Source organism: Nanorana parkeri, unplaced genomic scaffold, assembly GCF_000935625.1.
Source record: "Nanorana parkeri isolate BGI_ZX_2015 unplaced genomic scaffold, ASM93562v1 scaffold479, whole genome shotgun sequence".
Taxonomy (NCBI): Eukaryota; Metazoa; Chordata; class Amphibia; order Anura; family Dicroglossidae; genus Nanorana; species Nanorana parkeri.
The window spans coordinates 207,490-215,616 of record NW_017306747.1 but is presented as its reverse complement, the minus strand read 5'-3'; positions in this window follow the sequence as shown (position 1 = coordinate 215,616).

Genomic DNA, 8,127 nt, shown 5'->3' with positions numbered 1-8,127 from the left:
CCCGAAGGGCCTGGTATGGCTTTTGGGGGGAACCCCACACACTTTTTTTTTAACTTGGGGGGTGGGGTCCCTCCTAACATTCCTACTTGACCTAAACGGTCTGGTATCAATTGGAGGGGGGGACCTCACGCTTTTCTTTCTCTCTTCTACAGACTGTAAAAAAAAAAAATTATCACTTGGCTGCAACGAATATTCGTCCGGAAATTAAAATTCGTACAGATTGCCGCTAACGAATTTCATACAGGATTTATATCGCGCCAACAGTCTGCGCAGCGCTTTACAATATAAGGAAGACATTACAATCACAATACAATTCAAGACAAGATGGTAAAGATGGTAATGAAAACAAAACTAAACTCATTTTTTGCCGGTGCACATGTCTAGTTCAGATTGGGAAGGACCAGCAAATTAAGACGTTTAATATGTCCAACAAGAAAAATGATGTAAAAATTCTGCAGTTAAAGTATACCGTATTTGCCGGTGTATAAGACGACACCCTACTTTTTCTGTTAAAATATAGGTTTAAATGCACCCACCAACCTCCATGGCGGTATTTCCGAGTGTGGCTCGGGGTTAATTTTCAGTACCAAGAGCGGTAACCCCGAGCCACACTCGGGATTACATTCTCTTACCTTGTCCACGATCCCCGCTGTGTCCTCCGTCTTCCAGGTTCCGTCCCTTGCGAGCGTCCGCGTCGCAGGGGGGCGGAACCGGCGGCAATTTTAAAAGTAAAAAAAAAGTCTGTCAGCCCGCTGGATCCATACCCGGCGTATAAGAGGACCCCCGATTTTTGGGGGATGTTTTTAAGTCTAAAAACTCGTCTTATACGCCGGCAAATACGGTACCTAAAATTCAAACTTTGTGAGGAATAGTTAAAGAGGACCTTTTCCCCCCAAAACAAGGAAAGCACACCTTCACTCCCGCCTCTCATGAGGCACTGGTGACGTAGCCAGGGCCCTATAACTGCCTCCCGGGATGGCCATGCTACTGGTGCCTTTTAGGGAGATTTCTGAGTTAACCTGCAAGATTTTTTTTAGGAACAAAATGAATATCCTGTTTCCAGAGAATTTATTGAGCTGTTGGGTGATCTCGGGATATAGTGACTTGGACATGATTGGCGGGCTGAGAAGAAAAAGCTGGATGACATCGATGTCAGGATCCGCTCCGGCTGCTGCGTCTCAGTATACCGCGAGCTGTAGCTGTAGCTGTATACTGAGCGTAGGGTGAGGTGGGGGACGCTAGTTTGTGTCCTCCCGTTACCCTAAGGAGAACTATGGGGAAAAGCCCTGACCCCATAGTTCTCCTTTAATAAGTCACACTATGTATGTGTTCCCAATATCCATTTTATCGATGATGACTTTTATAAAAGGGGGGAGGTCTGCTTAAAAAAAAACCCTATCAGTTTACTTTATACAATCTGTTCCATTGGAGGGATTTCTCTTCATCTCATGTACTGGAGGAACAACAGAGGGAATCTTTTCAGAGTGGGGATAATCCCCTCTTAGACAGTCATCACAAGAACAAGATGTCTCTGTTGGACACTGGTCATTTGTTTCTCTATTCCTGTTCTAGTAACTCAAACTTTTAGAGTTTTAGAATTGCAACTGGAATGACCAGAACGAAGTGAACAGTTTTTTTGTATTTTTTCAATCAATAATGTTCATCCTTCAAGGGTATAAATGCCACACCTTTTCACAGGTATTTCACAGGTACGCATTGGATTACCCCACAATACCTCTGTGTCTATTTTCCCTACCACAAACATGTTTACATTCTTTTTAAGGTCAGAGCCCTGATATGATTCTGCATTTGGCATTGTGGCGGGACTTTGACAGCTCTGACCTGGAAGAGGACAGAGGTGAGGACCTCTAGGTTCAGTCTAAGCAGGAGTTCTTACTCCAAACCGTTCCCTATCCTGAAAAAGCATCCCCACAGCACGAGACGGGTAAGCCCAGGAATCAGGAGGCTAAGGGAGGTGGTCACGGGTCACCTGCACATCTGTAGAATAGATTGAGTGGCTGTACAGCCACTCAGATCACTTCTACATTACACTAAGAAGGTTACAGTACTCAAGAAAACAAAATATGACGGCAGGAGTGTTTCCTTCCTTTCGGTGTACTGCCAATTTCTAATGGGGCGCTGTAGCTGGAAAAGTTAAGTGTTTATTAACTGTTCTTAGCACTGGGCATTACCTATGGTTAAGGTATTACATACTAGGTAGAGCAAGGAAGGATTAGAACTTCTGGAAAATTGTTGGGACGATTTCTCTATTTCCTGTCTGTAGGAAGAAGGGTCAAACAGAAAAGGAAGAAAACAGAATTCATATCAAGAAAAAAATGAAAATCTGTCAGAGAATCTTAGGGACAAATTTATGAAACTGTCCGCACTGCATTACTGCCACAAGATGGAGATGAGGAGCATAGGAATTTTGGCCTTTATTTTCATCATGCTTGTGTGAAGCCGGTGTCATATCAGTCTCTTCTCACAGATAGCATATTTGTTTTCATTGCACTCAACATCGTTCCATTTATCGTTTTTGGACAAGACAATGCAGTCTTCCTTTCCTCCATAGTTATTTGGCTCTTGACTTTTCCAATATCTGCCATAGGAAGAAAAAAAAAAAGCATGCATGAAATATCTAGTCCCTATCTTTTATCAGCTATTAACCCACATTCTGGTTGTTGGCAAGCCAAGATGCAGTAATTGTAAGGTTATGCACTTGGAGGCTAAAAATATTCAAGCATCATACACCATAGGGGAGAGTACAAATGGCGGAGTCAATAATCAAGACGGAGCTGGAAGTTCTGGTAGATCATAGACCTAATAATAGCAGGTAATGTCAAGCTGCAGCTCCTAAAGCAAAATACACTGCCCCAACAAAACAATGTTCCCCGTTAGACCACCTTCAGCTTTGATTACGGCCAGGGGCGTCCCGAGGCTGGGTGACACCCAGAGCGGTAACCGAGTGTCACCCCGCCGAGACGTCACTGCGCGTGACGTCACCATGCGTGACGTCACCACGCGCGGCAGTATTCGGATACCTGTCGGCGGCCATCTTGGTGATGGACGCCGGAAGAGAGAGGAGGAGACAGCCACCCGGCGGGATAAGGTATGCCGCCGGGTCCCCTCCTCTCTCCTGATACTGTCGGGCGTTCGGTCCATGACCGAGCGCCCGACTTTTCAGAGGGGGGTGACACCAAAATGACTGTGCCGCACCCCCCGCACTCCCCTTGTGACGCCACTGATTACGGCACACATTCGCAATGGCATCAATGTGATCAGCTTATACAATGTCGCAACATTTATTTTCATCCAGAGTTGTATTAATTCTTCACCAAGATCTTGTAGTGATGATGGGAGAGTCGGACCTCTGTGTAAAGTCTTCCTTAGCACATCACATACATTCTCAATGTTGTTAAGGTCTGGACTCTGTGGTGGCCAATCCATGTGTGACAATGATGTCTCATGCTCCCTGAAGCACTCTCTCACAATCTGAGCCCGATGAATCCTGGCATTGTCATCTTGGAATATACCCCATCACGGTAGAAAAGATCCATTGAGAGCCACAAAGACATCCCTTCGCTCATAGACGGGTCCGTTATCACAAGTGACAAATATACAGTATGCAGGACTCTGTTGAGATGCCATGCTGCCCTATCCACATTGGAGTCATGATTCCATTTCTTACAAGAACTGTAGCTTGTCTCCTGGGATTAGTTTAGCCCCTTTTCTATAGAATTGCCAACTTTAACCAGATAGATAGTCTCACCTGGGTCAAGTAAAGCTGCCATTCTCAACCATGATTCCTCCAGAGGTTCCTAGAGCTGTGGTTGATAGATAGATAGATAGATAGATAGATAGATAGATAGATAGATAGATAGATAGATAGATAGATAGAGATGGATGGATAGAGAGATAGATAGAGATGGATGGATGGATGGATAGAGAGATAGATAGATATGAGAAAGATAGATAGATAGATAGATAGATAGATAGATAGATAGATAGACAGACATGGATGAATGGATAGATAGATAGATAGATATACCTCTGTGGTAAAAAATGTTGAGAAACATTGCTTTAAAATGTATGTTACCCCTAAATATATTTTCTAGTATGTTGGGCATTGTGTCTCACAATTGAGGCAGCTCCCTGGGCTTTGGCTCCTTTAACCAGCCTGGCAGGTTATTGTACTCTTGATGCTGCACTGGCTCTCCTCACCCTGCTTGATGGATGGCTGGAGAGGAGAGCCAAAGAAAACAAGTGGATTCCTGTTCAGTGTTTTGTATCTCTGAGCTTTGATCTACATGATGCCTAGGTGTGAACGGGCACTTGGTATTTACAACACTTCCCTAACAATGTAATGCTAAACAGGTGCCACACTGATGTGTATAGCTTCAGATTTCTGCACCAGGTGTAGTTATTCTTTAAAGGAGAACTATGGGGGTTAAGGCTTTTCCCCATAGTTCTCCTAAGTGTCCTCCCGTCACCCTAAGCTCAGTATATAGGGAGCTACTGCTCGCGGTATACTGAGACGCCGCAGCTGAAGCGGATCCCGACAATTATGTCTGGATCCGCCCAGCTGCGTGAGTGACAGCTGGCTCTGCCTATCTAGAGGCAGAGCCAGCTGTACCGCCCCCGTCCATTCCGCCAGTCAGCGCTGGAGGATCGGAGCGGGGAGGGGGGAATCCAGCCCCTCCCCTGTCACAGCAGAGAGCCGTGACAGGATAGAGAGGTGAGCGAGCGCCGGCATGTGTCCGCTCACCTCCCGATCTACTGAGCCGACCTTTGACAGTCTCATTGTCACAGGTCGGCTAGAACTATGAGGGTGAGTGAAAAACACCCCCCTCATAGTTCTCCTTTAACTGTATTGGTGGTTATGGACTTACTTTATAACCCAGAATTTAAAGCATAAATACATGACTTACGTGTATGATGATGATGATGGTGGTGATGGTGATGGTGGTGATAAAGTGCCATCAACCCATCGATATGTGCCTTCCTTATCCATATCTGTCATACCAATCCAATATATGTTTTCATTAATATGTTTGAGTAGGAAATTCTATATAAGAAGAGATATGCCTGTAAATAACATGAGTTATGATAACACACACACACTACTAGGCTAAATTCACCAAGCTTGTATGCACCTCCATATGCTCCGCACTTACAGGTCACCCGCTCCATTCACTCAGAACCTTGATCTGATTATCACCCTGAAGCCATGTTCCTTTTCTGGTTGCATTAGTAATGGAGCAATCCTCCTACTTGGGGTGGTGAGGAGTGACCCCTTTAAGTAGTGTGGCAGGCTACCAATTTTTTATCTTTCAAAAGTTTTATTATTTTCATCAAAGGGTACATATTACACAGTACAACATTACACCTTAAGACAAGACAACTATCAAGAAAAAAAAAAAAAAAACTCAAAAACAAAAGATTAAAAAAAGTTTAGTATTCAAGATAAGCAATTGGATTGAATTTGGTCGATTTTGGTTGGGGTGGAGTAAGGACTATAGTCTACCTACTTTTCTCACATTAATGTAGGGCTTGTATATGCCAGCCAGGGCCCCCAGGTGTGTTCAAATTGCACAGCTTTATCCGTAAGAATACTCGCAAATTTTGGAGTCATGATCCAAGACAGCTTAATCTTTACATGCCTCAGTGATACCCTAGGTGTTTTCCAGGCCTTAGCAATGGGGATTATAGCTGCCAGGAAAAAAAAAAAGTTATCAGTCGTGAACAATGCTTTGAGATTCCAGGAACGGTTTTGTTGAGAAGGGCATATTTGGGGTCCCTAGGTACCTGCACTCCTGTGACCCTAGTTATTAAGGTAAAAAACTTTCCCCAGAATCCCCGAACACGGGGGCACAACCACCACACATGATGCATGGTGACCCCGAGCTCACATCCCCCGAAAGCACAGGGGTGACAGTCCTGGATACATACAAGCCAATTTAGAGGGCACCAAGTACCACCTAGAGAAGACTTTGAAATTGGCCTCCATTAATGAGACATTAAGCATACCTCGAGTTGTCACCCTAGTGTGACGCTTCCATATCTCTTCAGGAGCGACCCTGTTTAGGTCCTGCTCCCAAGACAACATATATGACTGTTTAGGGGGAGACTCTGACAGAATAGAGTAGAGCAGAGAGATAGCCCCTCTCTGGTTATTGGGCTGAAGAAACCTGCGTTCGTCGGGGGTGTGACTACTGCCAGAGTCGCTTTGTGCTGATATAGTACGCAGATAATAAGAGATTTGGTAATAGCGAAACAACTCTGACGAAGGCATGCTTAAGTACTCTCTGCAGTACTCTAGAGTCAGTGGCTTCCCCCTCTGAAAATATTGGCCAATTCTGTATAAACCCTTGTCCAGCCACCACTGAAATAGTTTGGGGTGCATACCAGGCTTTAATTTCGGATTCTGATATAGAGGGGAAAGGGGGCTATGGGGTGAACTAATGTTTCCATGAGTTTTTACCCTATCCCAAAGGGCCAAAGAGTTGGAAAGGGTGGGGGCCATAATAGGTGGTCGTGATCTGAAAGGCATCCACTTTAAAGGAGAACTATGGGGTCAGGGCTTTTCCCCATAGTTCTCCTTAGGGTAACGGGAGAACACAAACTAGCGTCCTCCCGTTACCCTAAGCTCAGTATACCGCAAGCTACAGCTCGTGGTATACTGAGACGCTGCAGCCGGAGCGGTTCCCGACATCGATGTCGAGATCCGCCCAGCTGGGTGAGTGACAGCTGGCTCTGCCTATCTAGAGGCAGAGCCAGCTGTACCAGCCCCCTCTCCCGTCCGTTCCGCCAGTCAACGCTGGCGGATCAGAGAGGGGAGAGGGGAATCCAGCCCCTCCCCTGTCACGGCAGAGAGCCGTGACAGGATCGAGAGATGAGCGAACGCCGGTATGTGTTCGCTCACCTCCCGATCTACTGAGCCGACCTGTGACAGTCTCATTGTCACAGGTCGGCTAGAACTATGAGGTGAGTGGAAATCACTAATCTCATAGTTCTCCTTTAATAGATCTAAAGGTAGATCCCTAGCCGCCTTGGCCTCCACCCAGTCTGGGGGTTCCTCCGTTATATATACCACAGATAACTGAGCAATGCGTGCAGCACGATAGTACTGGTGTATATTTGGTACTCCCAACCCTCCCGAGTGCTCTCTAGTGCTGTAAAGCGTAGACCTGGGTAAACGATAACCTTTACCTCCCCATATAAATTTCACTAGGCTAGATTGAAATGCATTTAATTCTGATCTAGGGACCAGAATGGGAAGGGCCCTAAATAGGTATAACAATCGAGGGAGTAAAGCCATTTTAATAGCATTTATTCTCCCAGGCTACCAATTCTATGTCAGGGTCTGGTCCTTGGTGATTGGTGGGGAACAAAACAAGCTGGGCACCAGTCATTTAATCTTTTTTTCTTTTTATTGCTGAATTCAGTTCTAGGAGAGAGGGCTGAGGGGTGCAGGTTCCCCCAAAATAGAAATAGGCCCTTTAAGGGCAGCCTCTTGGCAATCAATGGCCCTGTGAGAGGAGCCGGGCAGATTTATAACACTGTAAGGCTGGGTTTCCACCTTGGCGTACCATAGGCACGTTTTTTCTGCTCGTTTTTTGGCTAATTTTTCCGTTCAGTGAAACAAATGCGCGTTCAACGCTCGTTTTTATACCTCCCTAGCGGTATGATTTTTTTTTCCCCTTTATTTTCTTACACTGTATTCCCGAGTGTGGCTCGGGGTTACCGCTTTGTTAACCCCCGAGCCACACTCGGGAATACCAATGGATACGCGCAGAAAAACGCCACAAAGAAACTCCTGTACTTGTTTGGGGCGTAGGACGTTTTTCAGCGTGTTTCCACGGGCTGAAATACGTCCAGGTGGGAACCATGCCCATAGGAAATTATGGGATTTCACTGTTTGAGCGTTTTTCAGCGCTTCGATCAGCGCTGAAAAACGCCCAGGTGTGATCCAGCACTAAGAGCAGTCACAGTCTTTGTTGAGTAGCAATGGATCTTAGGGGGGCCACCCTTGTGTGTGCTAGTGTGCAAGTCGCTACAAACACACAGACACGCAAGCCAAGACACTCAACCCCTTGACTTGTACTGGACAGGAAACTGTTAAGAAAC